Source organism: Nycticebus coucang, chromosome 10, assembly GCF_027406575.1.
Source record: "Nycticebus coucang isolate mNycCou1 chromosome 10, mNycCou1.pri, whole genome shotgun sequence".
Classification (NCBI taxonomy): domain Eukaryota; kingdom Metazoa; phylum Chordata; class Mammalia; order Primates; family Lorisidae; genus Nycticebus; species Nycticebus coucang.
Genome location: NC_069789.1, coordinates 94026503 through 94052118, shown reverse-complemented (window position 1 = coordinate 94052118; position 25616 = coordinate 94026503). Strand labels below are relative to the sequence as shown.

At 37.4% G+C, this 25616-nt stretch overlaps 1 protein-coding gene across 1 annotated transcript in view; it reads left to right on the top strand.

Moving 5' to 3' along the window:
• Positions 1-25616, top strand: part of POU2F1 (POU class 2 homeobox 1) — a 194089-nt gene that overhangs the window by 30779 nt on the left and 137694 nt on the right. The gene's annotated exons all lie outside the window — the stretch shown is intronic.

The window sequence follows — 25616 nt, the reverse complement described above, 5'->3', positions numbered from 1 at the left end:
ATTCTATTTAGTGTAAGTTTGAGCAATGTAACTTATGTGCATTAGCTGCAATGTATTTGCTTCTCAGCTCCCTGAGGGCAGACACTGTGCCTCTTGTTCATTTTACTAGTACAATGATGTCTAGCCTGAAGGTTGGCAGAAAATACAATCAAATTTTGAGGTGGGGATAATTTTGTTTCTTTGTGTATTGCTTTACTGTAGTCATGTTTCACATATATCTTGATTTTTGCTGTATAGAAAGCTTATGCAGAAGGCAATATTAGTTTTATTCATTGTTAAAAAGCAGTTAGTACTGCTCACAGTTTGACTCAAAACCATAGAAGACCTCAAAGCTAAAATCAGAAACGTTTTATTGTCCCTGACTTCAGCAGTTGAACATATGGGATGATGTTCAGTTCTCATTGTTAGAGAAGAAAATGATTCAGGTAATTTCTTGACCTCTCTCTTCCCCAGATCCCCATCCCAAATCCCAATGATTAAAAAAAATTTATTTAAATGCCAAGAAAATGGTATGTTATTGTTTATTATCTTTTATTGGGTGATTTTTGGTGACAGTAATTCATAACAGTATTCATTAGTCTATTTCATTTATTCTGTGACATTTATTGTTTCCCTGTTGCCAGGAAGTAGTGAGGTGATCCATATGTTTAGTAGGAATTGTTTTTCTTAAGCGGATTGTTGTCCGTCAGTGTTTTTTTATCTGTAAAGATGAGAACAGACAACATAAATCACCTTGAAGCTTTTTCACAGTATACATGCTTGGGCCCCAGTGTAGGAGATTCTAGTTTGCTATATTTGGGATAGAGTGAATTCAGGCATCTATACTGTAGAGCTTTTCAAATGATGCTAATGAGTATTTGCTTTTGAGAAGCGTAGGAATGAGACAAGTCTGGGGGTAAGTGCACTAGAGGTTTATGGATGTTGTGAGAGAGAACTGTGTTGGTACAGTGGGCACAGAGAAAGAAGGCCTTCCGGGTATCTCAGGAGAGGTGGCAGAAGAGTAAAAACACCTTAGTCTTGTTCTCCAAGGTGTTTTGGAATAGGGGTTCCTTGAATCTACAAGTGAATGCTAGTCTGGAGAGCAATATGAACAAAAACATAGAGGTATGGAACTGTTTACTGAACTTTTTTTTTTTTTTTTTGTACAAAAGGTTTTTATTGGCAAGGGAGGGATGCTGCAGAGCAGCACCAAGGAGAGAAAAGAGAGAGAGAGAGGAAAGGGGGGTGGGGTGTTTACTGAACTTTGGAAGTTGCATGTAAGTTGGTAAGGATGGTCAGAAATAAGATAGTGTTTATGCTGCAGAAAGCCAGGAGACATTAAACAATATAAAGGAAAGAGAATTAAGAATAAACTTGAACTTCAGAAAGATCACAGGTGATGTTATGAAGCATAGATTGGAATGGCATGAGATTGTAGGCAGGGGGATGGGTTGGAATAGTCACAAGAATTTGTGTAAGAGTAATGGAGAGACCTAGGTGGGGAGGAAAGAAGATTGGGGGGTGGCTAAGGAGGTGGAATCTTTGGGAATTGGTGACTGGATTTAGGGGATGGGGAAGATAAAGTGATTTCTTATGTATATGAAGAATATAGATAAAGTGCTGAACATCAAGGTGAAGGTTTTAAGGGGATGATAGGGACTGGTGATATAGTTGATAGGGAAATGGAAACAGGAGGCATTTGCCTTGGCTAAGAGAAGGTGTAGAGAACATGTCTGTTTTTACTTAGAGGGACTCCCTCCTTCCCGACTGTTAGTCCATCCAAATGAGTGGTATTAACTCTGTTTAGGATTCAGGAATATGTTCCCCCAGTCTCATGTTTGGTTCACGACGGGCACATTCCTATTCAAGTGAAACCAGTCACAACCTCTACTTTTGTTTGAGGCATACGAGGAAGCATCTTTATTGTACTTAAACCCAGGGGCTGGTGAAGGGTAAGAGTAGTTATCTGGCCACCATATTAAGCTTGAGAATAAAGTCAAAATAAGAAGAGAGACCAGGCGGCGCCTGTGGCTCAGTGAGCAGGGCGCCGGCCCCATATACCGAGGGTGGCGGGTTCAAACCTGGCCCCAGCCAAACTACAACAAAAAAATAGCCGGGCGTTGTGGCAGGCGCCTGTAGTCCCAGCTACTCGGGAGGCTGAGGCAGAATTGCCTAAGTCCAAGGATTTGGAGGTTGCTGTGAGCTGTGTGACGCCACCGCACTCTACCAAGGGCGATAAAGTGAGACTCTGTCTCTACAAAAAAAAAAAAGAAAGAAAGAAGAGAGACCGAGAGAGACAGAGGGCAGAGAGAGGAGAGATGATAGATAGATAGATCTCAGGTCCTGAAGATACTGCTTGAGTGTCTGAAGTGAGTTATACTTCCTGTTATTCCAGTTGAGGCAATTTTCTTCCTCCTCCTCCTTCTTTCCTCCTCCTCCTTCTTTCCTCCTCCTCCTTCTTTCCTCCTCTTCCTCCCTCCCTCCTCTTTCCTTCTCCTCCCTCCTCTTCCTTTTGTTGAGTTTTCTGTCCTTTGAAATTGACCGGGTCCTGACTGATACGGAAATGGTAATGATTGTTGTTGAGGCAGAAGAACAGATGGTAGAAATAACATGCATTTTTAGACGACTTGGTAAGGATGTTCATACCAAATATCCTTGAGTGCCTAGTTTAGAATAACTGAGGTTAAATGACTTGTACAAAATCATTTATCTGCTTAGTGACAGCTGAGACTAGAATTCACATCTCAGGCTTCGGCTCAGCGAGTTTATGCCATATAATCTCCCTATGCCAGCTGAAAACTTAAGGAGTTTTTGGGTGAGCTGCGTGGAGATAAAGAGAAAGAATTTTATTTAAAATAATTTCTTTTAGCTGTTGTATTTGGAAAACTCTTTGGGATGTAGTAGTACAATGGCTTTACTGCTCTGAAGAGCCTGAGTGAATACCTATTGATATATTAGGGTCTGGGCCCACTGGTTATAGCTACACAAATCTTTATTTTTAGGCAGTAATAATTTTGAGTTGCTTCAGGGAGGGAGATACTTATAAAGCAGTAAAATCTTGTCTGAATGTGGCAGTCCCTTTTCTCTGTCTGGATGTGCTTGTGGAAAATGTCTCCCTAGGACCTTTAATTTTGTTCCTAAATTTACAGCTGAGCTACTTCTTGATACTATCTATTGCTTAAGGTACTTTTGGTGATAAGATTGTTATTAAGTTGGGTAGGTAAGCTATAGACTATGTCCTGCAGGGACCCATTTATTGTTTTGTACAAGAATAGGTAGTGCTGAGGAATCATGTCTCATTTTGGGCATCAAATGGTCTCTCACTTTAAAATAAGACATTGACACTACTTTTTCTTTGATTTAAACAGAAAAACCAGCAAATGCTCATCTGAGCATGAGAAAGATAACTTAAAAACAACTTTTTTTTGAGGCATTGGCTCTTTTTTATTTGCTCTATGAAAAATAAAAACACAGAAAAGCACTACAGTAACATATATACCTATGTCCAGATGATGAGAAATGGGTGGCATTTTGGTCTAATGTCAGTTACTATAATTCTTTTCCCCAGAAAAACATCTTTCTTTTGAGGCCTAACATCGATTTTAACTTGAAAAGTTGGAAATACCTAGGGCTGAGTATATATAGTAGCTTCAAATCTGAAGAAATTGCTGAGAAGTGAAATAAAAGCTTTATTAAAACTATTTAGGGCAAAAGAGTATTGGACAAAATGGAAAAATAGATGATAAATTATTGCTTAGTAGGAAATAGAAAGGGATCTATTTAGATAAGACTTTGGCAACCAGTGGTAATAATGGCGACATTTGTTCAACACTGTTGATGTGCCCAGCACTGTGTTTAACTTTGCTATCCTAAGTTGACACTCAAGAGTCTTAGAATATAAATGTTTTTAACTCTGATTTTAGAGAAGAGGAATCTTGAGATTTAGGTGAAATAACTTTCCCGAATAATTTCCGAAGCTAGCCTGTGAGTGTCAGAGCTGAGATTGGAACATCATAGGCAAGCTGATTCTTATGCCCCCATTTTTTTTTTCCTTCCAGACAGAGTCTCACTTTGTCGCCCTTCGTAGAGTGCCATGGCATCACAGCTCACAGCAACCTCAAACTATTAGGCTTAAGCAATTCTTTTGCCTCTGCCTCCCAAATAGCTGGGACTACAAGTGTCCACCACAACACCTGGCTCTTTTTAGAGATGGGGGTCTCGATCTTGCTCAGGCTGGTCTTGAACGCATGAGCTCAGGCAGTCCACCTGCCTTGGCCTCTCAGAGTGCTAGGATTACAGGGATGAACCACTGCACCCGGCCAATGTCCCCATTTTTAACCAATATCCTACAGCTTATTAGATTAACTAATATGCTCTTACCTTATCTTACCTTAAGTTGTATTATGACTCAAGAAGTGAACCATGAGTAAAACTTTGCCTCATTTCCTGCTATTTCTTAGAGTTAGGAGCATCTCCATCTTTCTGGGGAGGTGACTTAAGAGGACCAGAATCAACAAGTTTCTCCTTCATATTTCTTACCCTTCTGAATGTACCATACTACATGTCATTTTGGGGAATTTTTTGACAACTGGTTGTTATTTAACTTGATTCTTTATTTCTTTCATAGTACTTATAAATTGCAACAAACCTTATGTTATAATTGTATTCTTTTTTTGTATTTTTGCTTTCTTTTTTTTTTTGTGTGTGTGTGTGTGTTTTTTTTTTGGCCGGGGCTAGGTTTGAACCCGCCACCTCCGGCATATGGGACCGGTGCCCTAATCCTTGAGCCACAGGCGCCGCCCTTGTTTTGCTTTCTTGACTAATAATATCTAGTACATACCTAATAGCCATATGATTACACATATAAAGAAGGACTGATGTAAGCTCTTAATTAGAGGCTGGCAAATCTTTGCTGTAAAGGCCCAAATGGTAAATATTTTAGGCTTTGTAGACCAAGAAGCAAAATCAAGTATATTATGTAGATATTTACATAACAAGAGAGAACAAATTTCCACACTTTTTTAATGGGTGAAATTCAATTATAAATAAATATAATAGGAATTGAGTAAAATTTTTTATAATACAGGTCTACTAATGAGAAAGATAGAATGATTTTGCAGGGAGGAATATTTCACTTAATTGGGGCCCAAAGTTAGTGTTCCCTATCAAATCTATTGCAAATGTTCTCCTGTAAAAGCTATTCTTAGCTTTTGGACCATACCAAAAAAAGAAAAGAAAAGTCTGATATCATGCCAGACTTTGCCCACATTGCTTACTGTGCTGCTAACTCAGTTCCTTACAGCAGTGTTTTCTCTGTCCGGGGTGCTCATTAGAACCACCCGGGAAGCGCTGATTTAGGCTTTCTCCCATCATTGTTCTAGGTGCTAAGGAAGCAATGACAAACACAGTATAACTGTATGCTTTTATGAAATTAGCTGGTGCTAAGTGCTAAATAGAAAAATGAAGTGTAGGGATACTGAAAAGCTTGAAGCCACTGTATACCTTTCCTCAATAGCATTCTCTTCCCTCCAAACCTTGAGGTGACCACTATTCTTCATACGTAGTATGTCTAAACATTGTTTTCTAAAACATTATGCATAGTATAGTAACATTTATATATTGTTGTGCAGATTGTCCACTTTGTCAGACTTATTCATAGTTAAGACTTAGACTAGGCTAACTGGCATAATGTCACTTTCCTCTCATTCGAATGCTGTGAGTCTATTCCAGTTTTGAGGGATGCAGCTCTTGATGGGAGAAGCCTCGAAGGCACATTGCAAAATGGCTTGGATGCAGGGACGGGAGTGTTTGCAGCCAGTTTACAGTCTACCACAAGTTATTCTCACAGCTGTGTAGCATCTTATTGAATGCCTCCGCCACAGCTGATTTAGTCATTCTTCTTTTGATGGAATTTTGAGTTTTTCCTTTTCTTGGCACATATAAACAATGATTATAAATATCTCCTTGTGCACTTGTGCAAGAATTTCATTAAGGAATGTATGAGTGAATATGCACAAAATGTGTATGTCTAGTAAATACATAAGCTCAGAAGTAGAATCATTGTGTTGTATGGTTGGCACATTTCAGCTTTACTAGAATACTATGAGAGTGTGTGTATATTCTTCTGGTAGTGTAGTTCTTGTTCAGTATCTTTGCCAGGATACTTTATTTTTTGCTTGTCTCAGTCGATGTGAAATGGCATCTAATAAAGGTTTTAATGTGTCTTTGTTATTATTGAGATTAAGTATCTTTTCATTATGCTTTCCTTCTATGAATTTCCGGTTAACGCGTTTTACCCATTTTTGATTGTTTTATCCTTCATTGATTTGTAGGATTTTTTAAAATTCTAATCCTTTGTTGGTTGATTATATGTGCTCTAATCTTTTCCCAGTCTGTGGTTTGTCTTTGTATTTTTAAATGGACTCAATGATGAAAGTTCTTAATTTAATTTTTTTTTCCTTTTTTTATTGTTTGGGAAAAAGTTCTTAATTTTAATGCTGTTGGGTTTTTCCTTTCTGGTTTGTACTTTTATGTCTTACTATAAAAGTCCTTCTTTTCCCTGTGTTTAAATTCTCTTAGCTCAAAGTTTTAAAATTTGCTTTTTTACATTTTGATCATTTGTCTACCTGGAATTCATTTTTGTATATGGTGTGAAGTGGGGATCTAGTTTTTTTTTTAAAGTGTATGGATTTCCAATTCTCTCAACATAATTTGTTGAATTTTTTTTTCCTTTCCTTGGCTTTCCTTAAATGCCAGCTCTGTCATATACTGAGTTTCCATGTATACATAGGTTCTATATTTCTTTTGATGCTAATTTCATATATAGGAATTTCCAGTTTTCACTTTTGAAGCTGGAATGTTTTGTTTACTACCATATTGTTGTCTAGTCCTGACTGAATTAGTACCTTTAATTACTTTGGGTAATTATACTAGGTAGCAACTTTTTGGTTGTTTACTGGATGCTACCTTAGTACACATAGTATTTTAATGCATTAATTCATTTGGTCCCCACAAGAGATAGGAGTTAGTCAAACCTCTGTAAGTTGACCACCCAAGGGACTGTAACAAACTGTTGTACAGAGCTAGGCCTACTGTACTGATAACTGCACTGGTCTAGGCAAATTGGGTCAACTTAAGGAACCTATAGAGGTTCTGCTGCATATTTGTTCTCCTTTTAGAGATGAGTAAACTGAAGCCCAAGAGGAAGCTTACTTAGCTGGGATTTTGAACCCAAGGTCTCAGCTTTTAGCCACTATGCTATTGAGCTTCTCATTTGATTTATAAATGACCTTTCTCATTTTAGACATTTGAACAGAAGAGTTGCTCATAGTTGACCATAACCTATCTTAAATTTGTCTGATTACTGATGTTTAAGGTAGTAGTTGTTAGAATGAGTCAGGCAAGAGCTATAAAGACTCATTGCAGTTTTGTTTTTAGAGTTTAATTGGGCTTTTCAGGATGATCATCTGCCACATTTCATGTGAACAGTGTGGAAAATGACTTTTTAGTTTGGAAAATGATTGTTGTGTTATTTATTTATTTATTTATTTATTTATTTATTTGAGACAGGGTCTCACTATGTCACCATTGATAGAGTGCCATGGCGTTACAGCTCATAGCAACCTCAAACTCGAGGGCTTAAGCTCTTCTCTTGCCTTAGCCTCCCAAGTAGCTGGGACTACAGGCGCGTGCCACAATGCCCGGCTACTTTTTAGTTGCAGTTGTCATTGTTATTTGGCAGGCCCAGGCTGGGTTTGAACCTGCCAGCTCTGGTGTATGTGGCTGGCATCCTAGCTACCAGTGCCGAGCCAATTGTTATATTTTTAGGTTTCTGGATTTTTTTTTTTTTTGTAGAGACAGAGTCTCACTGTACCACCCTCGGGTAGAGTGCCGTGGCGTCACACGGCTCACAGCAACCTCTAACTCTTGGGCTTATGCGATTCTCCTGCCTCAGCCTCCCGAGCAGCTGGGACTACAGGCGCCCGCCACAACGCCTGGCTATTTTTCTGTTGCAGTTTGGCCGGGGCTGGGTCCGAACCCGCCACCCTCGGCATATGGGGCTGGCACCCTACTCACTGAGCCACAGGCGCTGCCTAGATTTCTGGATTTTTTAATGTAGAGAACTCGTAATATTTAAGACGGTAGGGCCAGTGACCATGAACATTCATACTTTGGAGATGTGGCATTCTGCATGGGTTTTCTTTCTAAAAGCAAGATGTTGAGATGGAGCAACCTAGGGGAACACATCATTTTGGATGATCTTGCTTTCTTGTCCTCTAGCCAGCTTTCTCCTAAGCATTCTTCTTTGAGCCTACCGAACTTTGATCTATTTTGGATTTCCCATGGCACTTATTATGTGTACCAGCTCTCTTGAAATTCATTCTCAATTTGATTATGTTTGATAGCACTTCATTATTTTTCTGATTGCCTTGGAAATATGTAGTATGTCTGATGTACCTAAGAGTGTTCAATAATGTAAGCTTCTGGTGTTTTATAGTTATTTTTAATTGTTTCCACAGTCTCTTAGCAGAATAACTAACTGTAGTGCAGATGTTTAATGCCTTTATTTTTCTTGAGATGAGGTCTCACTCTGTTTCTCAGACTGGAATGTCGTAGTTATTCACAGGTGTGATTACACACACTGCAGCCTTGCACTCCTGGGCTCCTGTGCTCCTCCTGTCTCATCTTCCTGAGAAGCTGGGACTACAAGAGTAAACCACCACACCTGGTGCTGCTTTCTTTTAATGTGGCTCAAGTAAGGCAAATTTTATTTTTGTTTTAAAATTTTTGATTGTTTTATTCAACAAAGTTATTTAAGTCTATACTTTGTTTAAAGAAAAAAAGATAACTCAGAAACCGTTCCTGCCCTCAAAGGGAGTCGGTTCTTAGAACAACAGAGTAGCCTAGAGGTTGTTAATAATTTAGTTGTACAGATCAAACATACCAGGAAAAAGTCTTTGAAGATAGAATGGGTTGAGCTACAAACCCTGGGCCTGGGGGCAGCTATGGAAGAAGAAGTCATTTTGTACTTGATGTGTATTGGAGAAAGATGCTGACAGTGGCAGTAACCTGTGAGCTAGGCCCTTAATAAGGAAGGTCAGATTTTGACAGGTAGGAGTGAAGGGTGGGATTGCATTTTAAAAGAAGGAACCGTGTGAAGCATGGTCTGGTAGATACAGAAAAAACTGGCTATATTTGGAGCAAAAGTGGTTCAATTTGGCTAGAATATAGGCGAATAAAAGTAAAAAATGTGGGCCAGTTTATGTAGGGTCTTAAATATCAGGCTAAGGTGTTTGGACTCAATTCAGTAGACAGTGGGGAGCCACTGAAGTTTTTTGAGTAATACTATCTGAGCCATGCTGTTGGAAGATTAATCTTGTTGCATTGTCAGTAATGAATGAATGAGAAAAATGAAAGTATTTTCCATTGTTGGATCACTTTTGGTATTCTTTGTAAACATAACTAAAACAAATATAAACTTAATTTAGCTACCAAATAACACTAAACTTCTTTATTAATGAATATGTAAGAAAAAATATTTGTGTTCTCATATCCAACTCTTATTAAAATGGATTGAAACCTTATGTTGACTTCTAATTCAAATTTTTGCATCTATCCTCTTCATTAGCAAGTTATATTCCATAGGTAGATGAATCTTCAAAAACACAATTCTAATTGGTATATCATACTGCTCAAAGCCTTCATTAGCCCTCCATTTGGCTGCTGGATAAAATCAAGATTTCATAACCTAACAGACAAAGCCCTCCCTCATTTCATCTCTCAGCGACTCCCTTTTTGCTTCAGACAAACTATTTTTAAAACTCCTTGTGACTTCTTTGTTTCATTTACATTAGTTCTTGTGACCTTCATAGAGTATAAGATTAAAACTTTCGGGGAGTGTGGGAGCAAAATATATTGAGATCCTGAGAACTTAAGTGACTAGGTCATATCTGGCGGACCTGAGATGAAAGCTCTTTTGTTTGTTCAAGTTTTTTTTTTGTACTTGCTGTTTACCAGGTATGTGACAAATCCTGGGAATATGATGATAAATGAAACCAAAGTGCTCACTGCTCTTTATAGCCAACAATCAAGAGAGATAAACCTTAACTATCAGATATAATTAAAACCAATGTTCTTCTAAACTGGGGTGGGTCCTATCAATGAAAAGTACTTTGGGATGTTTTAAGAATGTATTTAATACATTAGGGAAAGGGAGTGAGGCTAATTTAGAGTGGAATATCAGGGAAAGGTCTCTTTAAGGAAGTGAATTTTAAGCTGAGAGCTGAAATAAGAGCTTATAGGCAAGGCAAGGAATGAAGAGGGTGTTACAGGCAGAGAGAATAGTATGTGCCAAGGCCTCCAAGTAGAAGGAATTTGGGGTATTAGATGACCTGAAAGTGTAGTGTGGTCAGAACATATTTTGATCACTAAAGAGTAAGATGAAGCTGGGACCAAATCATAGAGTCTTTGGACCATATTGATTTTGTATTTTAATATATAAAGTGCATTGGGAAGAAAGTGACAGTTGAAGGGCTTTTGAAGTGAAGACTGACTCAACCTGGTTTATGTTTTTAAAAATTACCTTGATTAATAATACATTCAAAATCCAACTTCTGCTTATCATCTTCACTATCCTCCCCTAGGCTGAATCTCATGAATTAACTCATCTCTCTTCTGCCATTTCAGCCCTCCAACCTATTCTCAACATAGTTAGCGGTGTCTTCCATTTAAATGTTAGAGCATGGGTCTCCTCTGCTCCATGTTTTCCAGTGTTTTCCTGTTCCATTCAGAGTACACTAAACCTCAGAGGCATGCTCCCACCTCGGGGCCTTTTAACTTGCTGTTTTCTTTGCCTGGGATACTTTTCCCCCAGGTATCCATGTGATTCACTTCCTAACCTTCTTGTCTTTATACATTAGTGAATCTGTCTCTGGCCACCATATTTGACACCAGACTCTACTCCTGCCCATCTGTCCTGACGTTTTTTCCTGACCTAACTAATACTTTATAAACTAGAATGTAAGTTTCACTAGATCAAGGATTTTGTAAGAGAGTTTTGTATACTGGTGTGTTCTCATCAGTACTGTATATGACAGAGTATTGTATATAAGAGTCATTCAGTAAATATTATTTGAATGAATAGAGAATGACTTGGTGGAGTCTGGAGGAAAAGCTGAGGGAACAGTTAAAAGGATGAGTCTAAACGAGAGATGATGATGGTGGTGGCTGAGAAGCTATGGATTCAAGATATGTTTTGGAAATAGAATCAACAGGATAGCCTTGCAAGGTTAGTGTTCTTTCCGTTAAACCACCGTGGAACATCATTGTTTTACTCTGTGTCTACTGGATGCTGTGTTCACTGATGGCAGCAGAATGAGGTGAAGTTTAGTAAGAATTTGATAAATACTTGTGCATGCAGTGTGGGAAATGTGTGTGATAGTCATTTAAAGTTAAGTACACGAGGGCTGTGGTTCTCAACTGGAGATGAGCCATGCCTCCTCTGAACATCTAGCAAAAGCTCTCTGGAGACCTTTTTGGTTGTCGCAACTCAAAAAATGATGCTAAAGGCATCTAGTGATTAGAAGCCAGGTGTGTGGCTGAATATCCTACAGTGTATAGGTCAGCCCCCCTTCCTCTCCCAAAAGGAGTATCTAGTCCAAAATGTCAATAGCGTTGAGGTTGAGTTTAGTTCAAGAGATGTGACAATTAAGTTTGCAAACTTGCTACCGTGTGCTTACATTGACAGCACTGTACTGGATAAGGCTTCATAACCTTATTATATCAGTGTTTCACAGATATATTTGTATTGACATGTGGCAGTATCTTGTTGAGCGGCATTCATTGTTATTGTGTGTTTTTGTGAGCCATTGTGAGAATGTTGGAGCTTGAATTAGAACAACAAACAAATACTAAATTTCTTGTTAAATTTGGCAAGAATGGAAATGAAATCAGGGATATGTTAGCCCAAGTTCATGTGGATAATGCCATAAAGAAAATGGTAGGGTATACAAATGGCTTGAATGTTCTGAGGGGAGAGAAAGCATCACTGATGAGAGGTCAGGGCAGCCCATAACGAGCAGAACTGATGAAAACATTGCAAAAATTCACCAAATTGTGCATAAAAATCATCAGCTGACTGTGAGAAGCATGGCAGACCAAGTAAACATCAATAGAGAAATAGTTAGGAAAATCTTAACTGAAAATCAATGACAACTGCAACCAAAAAAAAAAAAAAATAGCTGGGCGTTGTGGTGGGCGCTTGTAATCCCAGCTACTTGGGAGACTGAGGCAAGAGAATTGCTTAAGCCCAAGAGTTTGAGGTTGCTGTGAGCAGTGACATCATGGCACTCTACCCAGGGTGACAGCTTAAGATTCTGTCTCAAGGGCGGTGCCTTTGGCTCAGTCGGTAAGGTGCCAGGCCCATATACCGAGGGTGGCGGGTTCAAACCCGGCCCCGGCTGAACTACAACCAAAAAATAGCTGGGCGTTGTGGTGGGCGCCTGTAGTCCCAGCTACTCGGGAGGCTGAGGCAAGAGAATCGCTTAAGCCCAGGAGTTGGAGGTTGCTGTGAGCTGTGTGATGCCATGGCACTCTACCGTGGGCCATAAAGTGAGACTCTGTCTCTACAAAAAAAAAAAGATTGTCTCAAAAATAAATAAATAAATAAATAAAAATAAATGAATGAATGGATTATGTTGGAACACTCTCCCTACTCACCTGATCTGGTCCCCAGTGATTTTTTTTCTTTATCTGAAGATAAAAGAAGTATTAAAAGGAAGACATTTTGATGATATTCAGGACAACAAGGGTAATGACGACAGCTGTGGTGACCATTCTAGAAAAAGAATTCCAGAATTGCTTTGAAGGGTGGACTGGGTGCTGGTGTTGCTGCATAGCTTCCCAAGGGGCGTATTTTAAAGGTGATTATAGTGATACTTAGAATGAGGTTAGCACTTTTTCTAGGCTGAATTCATGACCTTAATTGTGTATTAATGCTAACCCTGTAGTTATGCTGTTACACCCACAAACTTGCACACTTAGACCACTCATCTGTATAAGGTGTATAGGATGGTCGAACTTACTTTTAAAGACGTACACTGTAACTGACACGCACTAACGTGTGCATAAATCCAATTCAAACAAGGCCTTCAAAGTAGTTCTCTTGGAAAGAGGATGTGTTTGCATAATTCTGACTTTTTTACAGTTGTCTTTGGGATCTGAAACAAGCCCTTTAATTCTCCTTATTGGTACCAGGTTATCTTCTGAGGGTAGATTTGAAAATACCTAGTGCTTTCTGAATGCAATATGGTGAGCAATGACATAGGGTAATAATTCTATTGTAAGATGAATTTGGGATATGACTAGAAAATAGTAATTGGCTTTAAAGATATGTTTACAAGAAATGTTTCTATGAAATCTTTTCATCAGTAAATAAATGTATCATATTCTCAACTGAAGGAAAATATGTGTAGATATTCTAGGATGATTTAAATTAAAACCAGTATTTGTGAGAATTTTAAGTATTTATGACGTAGTTGTCTAGGACCCAGGGAAACAAGCGTTCTCACATAATATTGAGAAGGTACCTTGGCATGACTTCTGGTAATCAATTTGAGAATATTATTAAATTTTAAATTATTTATGCTTTTTCCCTTAGGAATTACATCTTTAGCCATTTATTTATAGAAACACTTAACACTAGCAAGGAAAGATACAGTGCTATTTCTTGAAGCTTTGCTTACGAAGTGGAAAAAATAGAAACAATCCAGTATCATTCAGTAGCATATTGATCACAAATCATTAATTAGTATGCTCTTAACAATGGAAAGGTATATACCACCAAAAATTGAAGGTTATCTGTACTATTATAAAAGGAGCTATAAATACAGTACAGCCTCCATAGCTAACCACCTCTCTACATTGACCACTTCCTTAAGTTGACCTAATTTTCACAGACCAGTGAATGTGTACTTAATCAGTACAGTAGGCCTGATTCCTTATGTTGATCACCTCCATATGTTGACTACCTCCAGTATGTTAACCGTTTTGTTACAGTCCCTTGGACAGTCAACTTACAGAGGTTTTATTGTGTATTAAATGGGAGGTGGATGTAGGGGAAGGAAGCTATAAAAAAGAAAAAAAAGAACAGAAGCTAGTAGGTATGGCATACAGTATAAAATTATATGTGTTAGGGATATGTGTAGAAGAAAGACCTGAAGGAATAAATACTAAATCTAACAGGAGTGCTAGGAGCAGTTTGTAGCTCCTGCAGAGGCTCATGCCTGTAATCCTAGCACTCTGGGAGGCCAAGGTGGTGGATCGCATGAGCTCAGGAATTTGAGACCATCCTGAGCCAGAGTTAGACCCCGTCTCTTAAAATAGCTGGGCCTTGTGGTGGATACCTATAGTCCCAGCTACGCGGGAGGCTGAGGCTCTTGCCTAAGAGTTTGAGGTTGCTGTGAGTTATGACACCATGCATTCTACTGAAGGTGACAAAGTGAAACTCTTGTCTCAAAAAAAAAAAAAAAAAATCTAATGGGAGTCAGATAACTTCCTATATTTCAGACTTGTTTGATAGTTTTATAATGAGTGAGTGTTTTACAGTAAGAAAACAAAGACTACTTTAAAGTCATAAGATAGTCATTTTACTTTATAACCGTTATCAGTTTTTGAAGCAGCCTTTTGTATTAACACATAGCTAAAGATTTTTTCCTAAAATTTACTTATATTCACAAATACATAACATTGGCCAGATATTCCTAGGGCTTTTCAGTGGAGTTATTCGCTACTTAAAAAAAATTATTAATTCTTGACTTCAAAGGAAGAGTGTCACAGTTTAGTTGTTAATGTGTCTTTTAAAAAACCTTAGCCTTGAAATAAATTACCTTGCAGACTGCTGTATTTACCCTGCAGGTGGCGCTGGTGATTTTGTGCTGTTCTTTTAGTGTGACTCAAGTAAAATTCCCCTAAGCTGGGAAATCATTTAATTACTGGTCCTGCTTGTAGAATGCTGCCATTCATGTAATTGTTGAGAATCAGATGTTTTCATATCATTATTTCAAGAAATACATGTAGCAGAAAGAAATTCTATAATGAATTCTTAGGACGTAATTCATTTTCTGCCTTATTTTTCTATTTTATCATTCATTATAATTTCTAGGAAAATTAAATTTATTTCAACAGTTCTTTAGTACTTTCTGACTCCTTTAAAATTACAAAACTTCGTCAAAACTGGCAGTAGAACTAATTTTTTCAAATGAATTCTCTTTCAAGTCCTTCCTTTTCCCTTCTCTTTTGTGTGTCTTTCTCCTCCCTCTCTTCTCCCTTTCTTTCTCTCAGTCTGTCAAGTTCAAGAGCAGCTCTGATGCCATGAATTAAGTGAAGCACAAAAGGGGGAAAGGAGACCCTTTTGAAGAACAAAAGCCTCCCATTAGGCTGCCATGTTCTTTTTTGACCAAAAGTGCACCCTGCCTGGTTTCTATTGTTGCCCACATGCCCTGCACATAAGGTAAATACAGTAGATCCTCATTACCTCACGTTTTCCTCCTCATCCTCCTGTGCCACACACAACTAGTGAAGCTTTAGGTCTTTGATGTCTTTGGGCATTCTTATACAGTTGCTTTATCTCCTTTTAAAAAACTACAGGGGTAGAAATGGAAGTGGAGAGCAATGCCACCAAGAGAAACCCCACAAGAAGGGAAAATTAGTTGTTAAAGAAGCTGCAACCCAAGAATCCAGAGCAAGTGGAAGGAACTAAAGATTTTACTGCTATTCTTCTACTCTGTGCCTTTTAATATCCTGGTCTTTTTAAAAATAATAACTTTAATTTACATTCACTATAGATTGGTGAGTTAGTTTCTCCTCTTTGTCCATGTAACAAGACAGACAAAATGGGAGTCAATTTAATTGCTGAGAGAGTTCATGTAATAGTGAGAAATTCTTGCTAATGTGCTCCTATTTCTCATTGGATGTTTGCTCTTTAGTATCATGTAGATGAGTTTACTATAGTTTTGTTGTTCTACATTACTTTTCATTGAGATTGAGCTGAGAAATAACAGAAAAAAAGCTTTAAATGGGAAATAAGAGAAGGTCACCCTATGTAGAACCAAACCTAAAATTTGAGAGAGAAATTATTGAAATTTCATATTCTACACGCTTGAAATTAGCCAATGTCTTGTAAAGTTGTTTTAATGTTGCTGACAAATTTCACTTGTGTTTGCAAAAGAGCATTTATTTGGTTTTAGATATTTGTCTACTGTTAATCATTGAGAAAACTGTCAGGTTAGCACGTCTATTGGAATGGCCAGAGACTTCTTAGTTCACATCAAAGATGAATCCGTTGATTAGTGGAGGGTGGACTATGGTTTTATTTATTTTTGTTCTTTGAGAGAGATTGTACAGTCAGTGGTTTGTGGTAAGGATGGGGGGTGGAGATGGAAAGAGAATGATAGTAGAGGGGAAGGAATATTATTTCTTTTTTAGTATTATTTTTCAGTTAAAACTTATTTTCATATGATAAAGAGCGAAAGTTGAACTCTTGACAATGCATGTTTTCTTTTTATCTGATGAACAATTTGTGGCTTAACATTTTGTGACTATTTTGAACTCTACCTGAGTTTGTGGGTCTGCCCTTTTAGGATTATAGAGGTGATTTAGTGCAGTTAAAAAGAGCATTAAAATAATTGAAGAAATAATTCCTTTGTAGGAGCAGTAGTAACATTTTATTTTGAAAATTTCATGGAGAGATTTTTAGTATTCTATTCCGCCCCCCATATTGCATTCAAATAAAAATACATAGTACATTCAACCCTTTTATTTTGTTCCTAAGGATTTCTTTTAACATTAAAACCTGACCAGTACACTTGAAGTTAAATTAAAAAAAAAAAAAAAAAAAAAGATGTGTTAACTACTTGAGGAAATGTTTTGACCTTTAATGGACCCTGGATTTTGCTTTTCAGGAATCATTCCTTGGCTTCTTCTTTTTTGGGGTACAAGTAGTCTGTAAGAATCCTTTGGTTTATATATTTGGCAGCAAAATAAAAACCAGAGAGCTTCTTGCTTTGTATTCTATAAGAAATTGTTGTATTCTATAAGAAGATGTTTTAAAGATGTCACCAGGAGTCTTAGTTGAGAGAGAGGGACTGACTTGCAGGTCTAATCTTTCTTGCTTTTGCCTCTGGTCATATGTTGGATTGTTTTCCGCTTTTGTTTCTCGCGGTGGCATCTGTCTTTAGAAGTCATTTCAGAGGCAAACACAGATTGCTGAAGTATGGCATTTTTTGTGGCTGAATTCACTGGGAACAGTTTTAATATAGGTGCATTTAAACACTTGTTATTTATGGATGGAGAGAGATGGAGAATGAAATCTTATTCTTTTTCAAATGTTCTATCTCCTGCCCATCATCTTTCAAGAACACAGTTCTGCCCTGTACAGCATGGCTTTTTACTAACTCCTGAATGTTCTGTTTGCTAATCTGCAAGTTCTACTGCCCCAGTTTCTCACATGTAGGGTCACTTTTATGAAATAAATGATTTCTTGACATTTCCCAGTTTTGCCCTTGTACTTTTTTCCTAAGTATCAGTGTAGCATATTTCATATATTATACTATGATAAGGTGAATGTATGTTTATATTGTTTTGATTATTTAAATAATTTAACATTTGAGAACCGTGTAACTTTAGATTTAAAGAGATGTTAAGTCTTTAAAACATTTTAAATTATTTTGTAATAATATTTTTATAATCATATTAATATTAGAAAAATAAGGCAAATAATATATTTTAAAATATTAAAAATAAAACACTTCAGTGGAAAAGTGGAGAGAGAAGCAATTTAGAGCAATAAACTGACTTTCCTCCTGAGTTTTCTTTAGAAGCCATTTGAAAAATAACTGGAGAGATTTTAAACATTAAATGTATTTGTGACTAAAACCTGCTGTCTTAATAAAGTACCTTTACTGCCAAGACCCCACAGAGGTTTCATTGTGTAGAATTAAACTTAAGCAAAAGTTGAAAGATAAAGGGCATAATAAGATCAGTCAAACCTATATTTAAAGACTGAGGCTGGGTACAGTGGCTCATGCCTGTGATCCTAGCACTCTGAGAGGCTGAGGTGGGAGGATTACTCAGAGACCAGGTGTTTGAGACCAGCCTGAGCAACATAGTGAAGACCCAGTCTTTATAAAAGATAGAAAAATTAGCTAGGTATGGTAGTACATGTCTGTACTTTGGAGGCTGAGGCAGGCACGTTGCTTATGTCCAGAAGTTCGAGGTTGCTGTGAGCTGTGATGATACCACTGCACTCTAGCCTGAGTGCAGCAAGACCTTGTCTCCAAAAGTGATGGAGCATGAAAAGGTTTGAGCTTTGTAGTAGTAGTTCAAGGAAGTAGGATTTATAAAATGTTAAGATGGGTGGCTTTTTTTCCTGACATGAGTACATTTTGATTTAAAAACATTTAAGTGGTGCCTTGGAGAGAGGGGTGTGTATGCAAGGAGAGAGGAAATGAAGACTTAAGAAAGTTTCCGTGGAAGACTCAGAACTGGGAATGGAGAAAAGAAATTAGTGAAATATCAAGAAAGAAGCAAGATGTTTTTATAGACATTTGTAAATTTTTATTTCCACAAGCACTGATGAAAAAACTGCAGAAGTAGACAAACAGTGGTCCCCAGACCAAATCCTTCATATTTTCTGTTTTTATATGGTCCATGAGTGAAGAATGATTTTTACATTTTTTAATGGGGGAAAAATAGAAGTATAATATTCCATAGCATATTAAAATTATATGAAGTTGAAATGTCAGTATTCATACATTTTTTATTGGGGTGCACCCACGTTGGTTTATGTTTTGTCCTTGTAATATCTGTAGCTGCTTATGCTGCAACAGCACAGTTGAGTAGTTGTGACACAGACCATGTGGAGCATGAATTCTTGTCAGGAGTAAAATGTTCACTTTTCTGGCACTTTACAAGACAGGTGTCCTGTCTGTAGAAATAAAGAATCGCATGGAGTATGTCAGAATGAACAGTATACAGTCTTTTCTGAGACTATAAATATTTACCTTTAATAAACTTGTTTTCTGTGTTCTTACATTTGCTTACCAGGAACAAATGTTTTTTCTAGTGGACTGTTTCATTATTTCTGCAAAATATCAAAATAATAAATATTATTTATTTGCTTGACAGTTGCCCCTTTTGAGTAGGGAGTGTTCTTATTCTGGCTACATAAGTATGTATATATTCTCACCCATTAGGATTTAAACATAAAAATCCCAATGTATTCAGAATGCAGTCAGACTTTCTGTTCTAAGTTTGCTGAAAGCTGTGTTGTTTCCTTTTCCTTAGAACATGGGAGATTACATTGCTTGAACATCAGAAGAACTGTTCATTAATGTTTGGAAAAGTTAGAGAAGTTAGATTTACATAGGCAAATATTGCCCTGTTTGAGCCAAGCACATTGAGATGGGTAATCAGTCTTCTTGAAAGCATTAGGACTTCTAAAATTTATAAATAGAGCATTTTAGGATGCATTAAGAGGATCATATTCTAGACTTGTTTTTTTAAAACGTTGAGTTTTCTTTCTCTTGGTCTCAGGGACAGTGCCTTCTGTCCTACCCGTTATGCCAAGTAGATGTGTGGGAAAACAATGGGGAGCTCTCATAGGTTTCTTTATGAAAAAGTAGGGTAACCATGTTATGATTTACTGATTTGCCGGGATGGACAAGTAGTAGTGTGTGGGCAAGAATTCAAACTTGTAGTCTCCTTTCCTTGATTCTTCTTTTTCTTCTTCCTATCAGCTTCACATACATAAGATAGAAAAATTAGAGATTTTAAAAGGTAAGAATGAAAGAAATGATTGGGCTTGACAAAAGTATAAAAGTTTTAGTTCAAAATAAATGTTTTTTATTACCTTCTTTCCCCACTTAAATAATTGAGCCTGAACCAAGAGCATATTGTTCCTCATTAATCTCTGTGAACAAATAAGGGTAATAATTACAGATCAAACTCTTGGTTTATTCTGAATGGCCACAAGCTTCTAACTAAAAATATAATTTCTCCCAAACCCCTACCAACTAGATTTCCTCGTTACTTGTCGTATCTAAGCCATAAGGTTGATGTTTTCCTTTACTTCGTTGTGGTTCCTTTATTCACATTGTAAGGGTTACTCTGTGCAGAACTTTTGGACTTCTCTATAGCAGTTATGTAACCATTTTTTCTCCCTCAATTATTAGAATTATAGTCTCTGTCTAACATGTAATATTTTGCTTTTAATTCATTGGTTCTGTCTACTAGTTCCTCACTGTCACATTAGGTAAAATTAAAGGAATTTTATTATAATGTGCCTGGGTAGAGAAAGAAACTATCAAGAATCTATGTGACTGTAAAGCTAGTAACAAAATCATCTTGGTTATTTTAGATAATTCCTTTTCTTAGTTACTTTCTTTCTTCTTTCCCTCTAGGACTTTGATTATTGCCTGGGAATTTATGTTTTTTGATCAATTGCTATAGGACATGTGAAAATATTCAAGAGGCAGGTTTTATTTTAAATAGGAAGTTAACCTATTTCTGTTATTTTATTGTCCTTGCTTTTGGATGAGTTTGCTATGTGTTTGTTCTGTATTCTGCCCTAGAGACCATTAGAATATCTGCTACTCTGAATGTTAACACAGTTAATTATGTTTGCTAATTACTGGGCTGACTTCTCTGTAGATTCAACTGTGTTACCAAAAGCATTGGGAGTGAAAGTAGTTTGGTTGTCATGTGTTCATTTATTCAGTTGTCTGGACAAAAGTATGAATTATGATAAAGCATGCTTTCTTATAAGTCCAGTTCTTAGAAGAATTCTTGTTGCTTTTCATTAACACCAGCATTTCTTGGCAGTCCTTTCCTTTTACTTTATAGCCCTTTCTGGTTTTCTACCTTTTCATTATTTCTTTTCGAAGATACTCTTCTGGAACATGTTGTTTTTAGTCCTGAGGTCTGCAACTAATGAATTGCAGCTGATGAATTCTGGGGCTAATCTTAGTCAAATAAGTGTAATAATTATTAATAGTAGAAGAACTGTGATGAAATCAATAGCATTTTCTTATACATTTATTTTGCAGTTTATTTAAAACTCCATTAATAGGCTCAGTGCCTATAACTCAGTGGCTAGGGCTCCAGCCACATACACAAAAGCTGGCGGGTTTGAACTCAGCCCAGGCCTGCCAAACGATAATGACAACTGCAACCAAAACATAGCCGGGCATTGTGGCAGGCGCCTGTAGTCCCAGCTACTTGGGAGGCTGAGGCAAGAGAATTGCTTAAGCCCAAGAGGTTGTTGTGAGCTATGACGCCATGGCACTCTATCACGGGTGACAAAGTGAGACTCTGTCTAAAAACAAAACAAAACAAAAAAAATTCCATTAATAGCCATAAAAGCACCTCATTCTACAGTAAGGTTGCATTAGGCCTCAGCAGCCACAGAAGAACAAGTAGAGTGTTATTTCTGGAGTTGGAAAATGGGGCTAGGTGCTGTTTCTGATTCAGTTGTTCATGCTTTTCATTCCCACTTCGTAAATGTCAGTTATTTGCCTGAGCCTATCCATGTAGGCAGGGTTACAGGATCTCTCCATTTGAGCTACCCGTCAGAGTTTTGAAGGGTTAGGACCAGAAACAAAGACATCTTAAAATACATACTGTGCTTACTGCTAGCACTCTGTCCTAGTAATGGTAAATTTGAAAGTCTGTCATTCTCTTCTTGCCCCCAACCCCTGCAAAAAAAAAAAAAAAGGATGGGATGAGAATAATGCATGGACAGCAGTTAAATCTTAATAAAGACTGATTTGATGGTACTGTGAAACATGTATGGGTTATTTTCCATTCTGAATTTCTGTATAAGAATACCCCTGTGCCGTGGAAGTATTTAGAAGACACTACTTTAAATGAATGTTACTTAATCACTTGCTCGTTTTAAGATTTGTAATAGAGATGGTAGTCTGGCCATATGATATCCAGAAGCTAGTGATCTAAAGCAAAATACTTGACTTATTCTAGAAAACTACAGTTGTCCTCCCTTATCTGATGTTTTGCTTTCTGTTTCACTTTCCGCGGTTTCAATTGCTGTTGGTCTGCAAGATCCAAAAATATTAAATGGCAGATCTCAGAAATAAACAATTCGTAAGTTTTAAATTGCATGCTGTTCTGAGTAGTGTGATGAAATCTTGAGCCATCTTGCTCTGTCCCACCTAGGACGTTAGTCAGTCCTTTTCTAGCATATCCGCACTGTGTATGCTACCCACCAGTTGGTCACTTGATAGACTTCTACGCTGTCAGATCAACTGTCCCTGTATTGCAGTGTTTGTGTTCAAACAACCCTTATTTAACTTAATAATGGCCACAAAGCATAAAAGTCGTAATGCCTGGCATGTTGTTGTGATTATTCTGTTCTATTATTAATTATTGTTGTTAATCTCTTACTATGCCTAATTTATAAATTAAACTTTATCATAGGTATAAATATATATAGGAAAAAATGTATATATAGGATTTGGCATTATGCCAATTACAGTGGGTGATCTTGGAATGTATCCCCCACAAATAAGGGGGGATATACTATGTTCTAATGTAAGAAAAGTTCTTAAAGTTGTTTAGAAAATTCTTTCCCATTGGAACCATTGACATACTCTTTGAGATAAATTATTCTAAAGCTTCTATATGAGTAAAAGCGGTTAAATTTTAACATTGCCATCCCCACCAATATCCCTAACCATTCAAAAGTATAAAAAAATGTTAAAATTAAAAACATCAAGAATAGAAAATATTCAATAAAAACAAAGCATTTTTAGTTCTATATTATTATTAAGTAAGGGGGAGAGGTAAAGGCAGAGATCAGTGAGTATGGAGAAGAAAGAAACGGGTGGGTTGAATATAAAGATGGGAAAGAAAGCTGCCTTGAAGAGCCGTATGTGCTCTTGTCACCATGGAATCAGTCCCCATTCTTGGAAATATTCTCGTTAAGATCACCAGTGATTTCCAGGTCATGAAGTCCAGTGGGCATTTTCTCAGACCTTTTCTTACTTGACCTTCCAACAGCATTTGATACTCTCGGCCACTGTCTCTTTCTTGAAAGTTTCCCTCCCTGGAAGCTGTGAAATCCTCTTTCCTTGCTTTTCCTCTTATCTCTGTAGTAACTCCTGCTTTGTTTCCTTTGTTGTCCTTAGGTATCAGAGTTCATGAAGGCTCAGTTAGGCTTCCTTTTCTTTTCATTCTACAACCTAGCAAGTATATTCATCCCCATGGCCTCAGTTAGTATTTGCTAATGCCATCTTCAAGTGCCCTGCATTTCAGTGAATAGCATCATCTTATTCATTCCAGTTGTCCAAGCCAGAGACCCAGGCGGCATTCCCAGCACCTTCTTTCCCTCACTTACACCTCCCAAATCCATATTCTCTGCTATCCAGGCTTGCAGCAGTAGCCCTCCATAACCTTTCTTTAATTTGTTTTCTACATTGATACTAGGGTAGGATATTTTGAAAATATAAATCCAAACATGTCAATCTCCTAGCCCTCCTTCAAATTAGTCAATTTAATATTGACTAATATTCGCCTGCCCACTTCTCTGGTCCTCCCTCTTATTCTCCCTCTCTGCACTTGACCCACCCAGACCTTTGTTCATATTCTCACAGGTATCGAGCCCTGACCTTCCACATCTCTCTCTGCTAGTCAATTCCCATTTAATTCTTCACATCTCAACACAAAAATGGTTTCCATAGAAAAACTGCTTCTTGATACATGGTCCCATACTAGTCTGTTCTTTCCTTTATGGCATTTATCATAAATTGTCATGATATTTCTGTGATGAGACTGAAAACTCCCAAGAAAGATGGGACCCTGTCTCTTTTATTCACTGCTGTATTGCTGGCACCTAACACATGGTAGGCAGTTCATAAATAGTGGTTAAATGACTGGAATCTGTCCTTTCTGTAGACTCTGGGTATCCATCACTGGTCTGTAAATTTTATTTTCAGGAAATCTTAGAGTATAGCATAATCTGTTTAGAACTCACAGATGAAGATAATGTTATGTTTATCATTAGACACAGTTTAGGAACTAAAGATCAGGTAAAATCAGCCAGTTCCTGAAGTGGAATTGAATCTGTTCAGGTTGGGAACTCAAATTTTACCTGTCTGGAAATATCTCCTAAAAGAAAAAGACATGCTGACTTGGAGGTTTTGCTTTAATTCAGCAAACATTTCAGTGCTTCAATATGCCAGACATTCTGCAGACTTTATTTTGCTACCTTCCATCATTTGTCTTTCTGTAGTAATGGAATTTAAAGTAACTTTAAGCCTAGATTCAGTTTTCAAGACCTCTGTTTCACATGGGTACATATTTGTATATTTGAGTGTGATTCTGATTTTAAATAAAGCACTTTACAAACAAAATGAAAACTTAAAAGTTTTTCTTAATTTAACTGTTAACAAGTAAATCAACTAGAATATATAATTATGCATGTTAAAGGTATTCAGATGCTTTTGTAACAAGATTGATATTCCTAGGTTCTTCTGTTTCCCCTATTTCTTCCGTTTCTTCTGACTGTAATGGAACATGGTCCTTTTGGCATAAGCCTGCTAAAATTTTATTATTAACAAGCACACATTATATGGGGAATACTTCCCAGGCATTTAATGGTATGTAACAAATGTTAACTGATGAGATGTAATGTTTATTAAAACATGAATAAAAAAGATTTAATATTAGCAAAGAAATTTAGTCTTTTGTTTTATAAATACAGTATAATGTAACTGACCTCTGCCCTTGGATGCAGACAATAGCTGTTCTAAGTTATCAAATGTAGGTTCATGAAAAAGAACCATTTCTTTTTCTTATGGATGGATGCTGTACCCTCAGTGACAGAATATATACCAGAGTTAAGGAAATAATGTGTGATCTACCCTTGCAACACAGATAAATGTAGAAATACTTGATAACTTAGTCATAAGAGTTGAGGGTCACTTTTTTTTTTTTTTTTTGTAGAGACAGAGTCTCACTTTATGGCCCTTGGTAGAGTGCCATGGCATCACACAGCTCACAGCAACCTCCAACTCCTGGGCTGAAGTGATTCTTTTGCCTCAGCCTCCCGAGTAGCTGGGACTACAGGCGCCTGCCACAACGTCCAGCTATTTTTTTTTTGGTTTGCAGTTCAGCCAGGGCCGGGTTTGAACCCGCCACCCTCAGTATATGGGGCCGGCGCCTTACTGACTGAGCCACAGGTGCCGCCCGAGGGTCACTTTTAAAGGTGAGAAGAGATAATACTTAGAGCAGGGGAGAAATGCGGATTTGGTAGAGGAACCTGTACCCTAAATGGTCCAAAGGGAGCAGTTATTAATGGGAGTTGGGAGATGGGGATGAACTAAGTGGAAGGTAGTGTAAGCAGGTGTGCTTGTCTACAGGGAGAAAAGAGTGGTGATTAGTGGAAACTTTTTGAAAATGTAGGATAAGAATTCTAATTCGAAAAAAAGATTTGTATTTATAACCATATCATAAATGTGTGATATCAGAAGCAATAGAACTTTCTTCTATTAGTTTTGTGAAAATGGATGTGATGTGCCTGGTTTTTGACCTTGATTTATTTTTTAAGGTTTTCTTGCTATTAATGT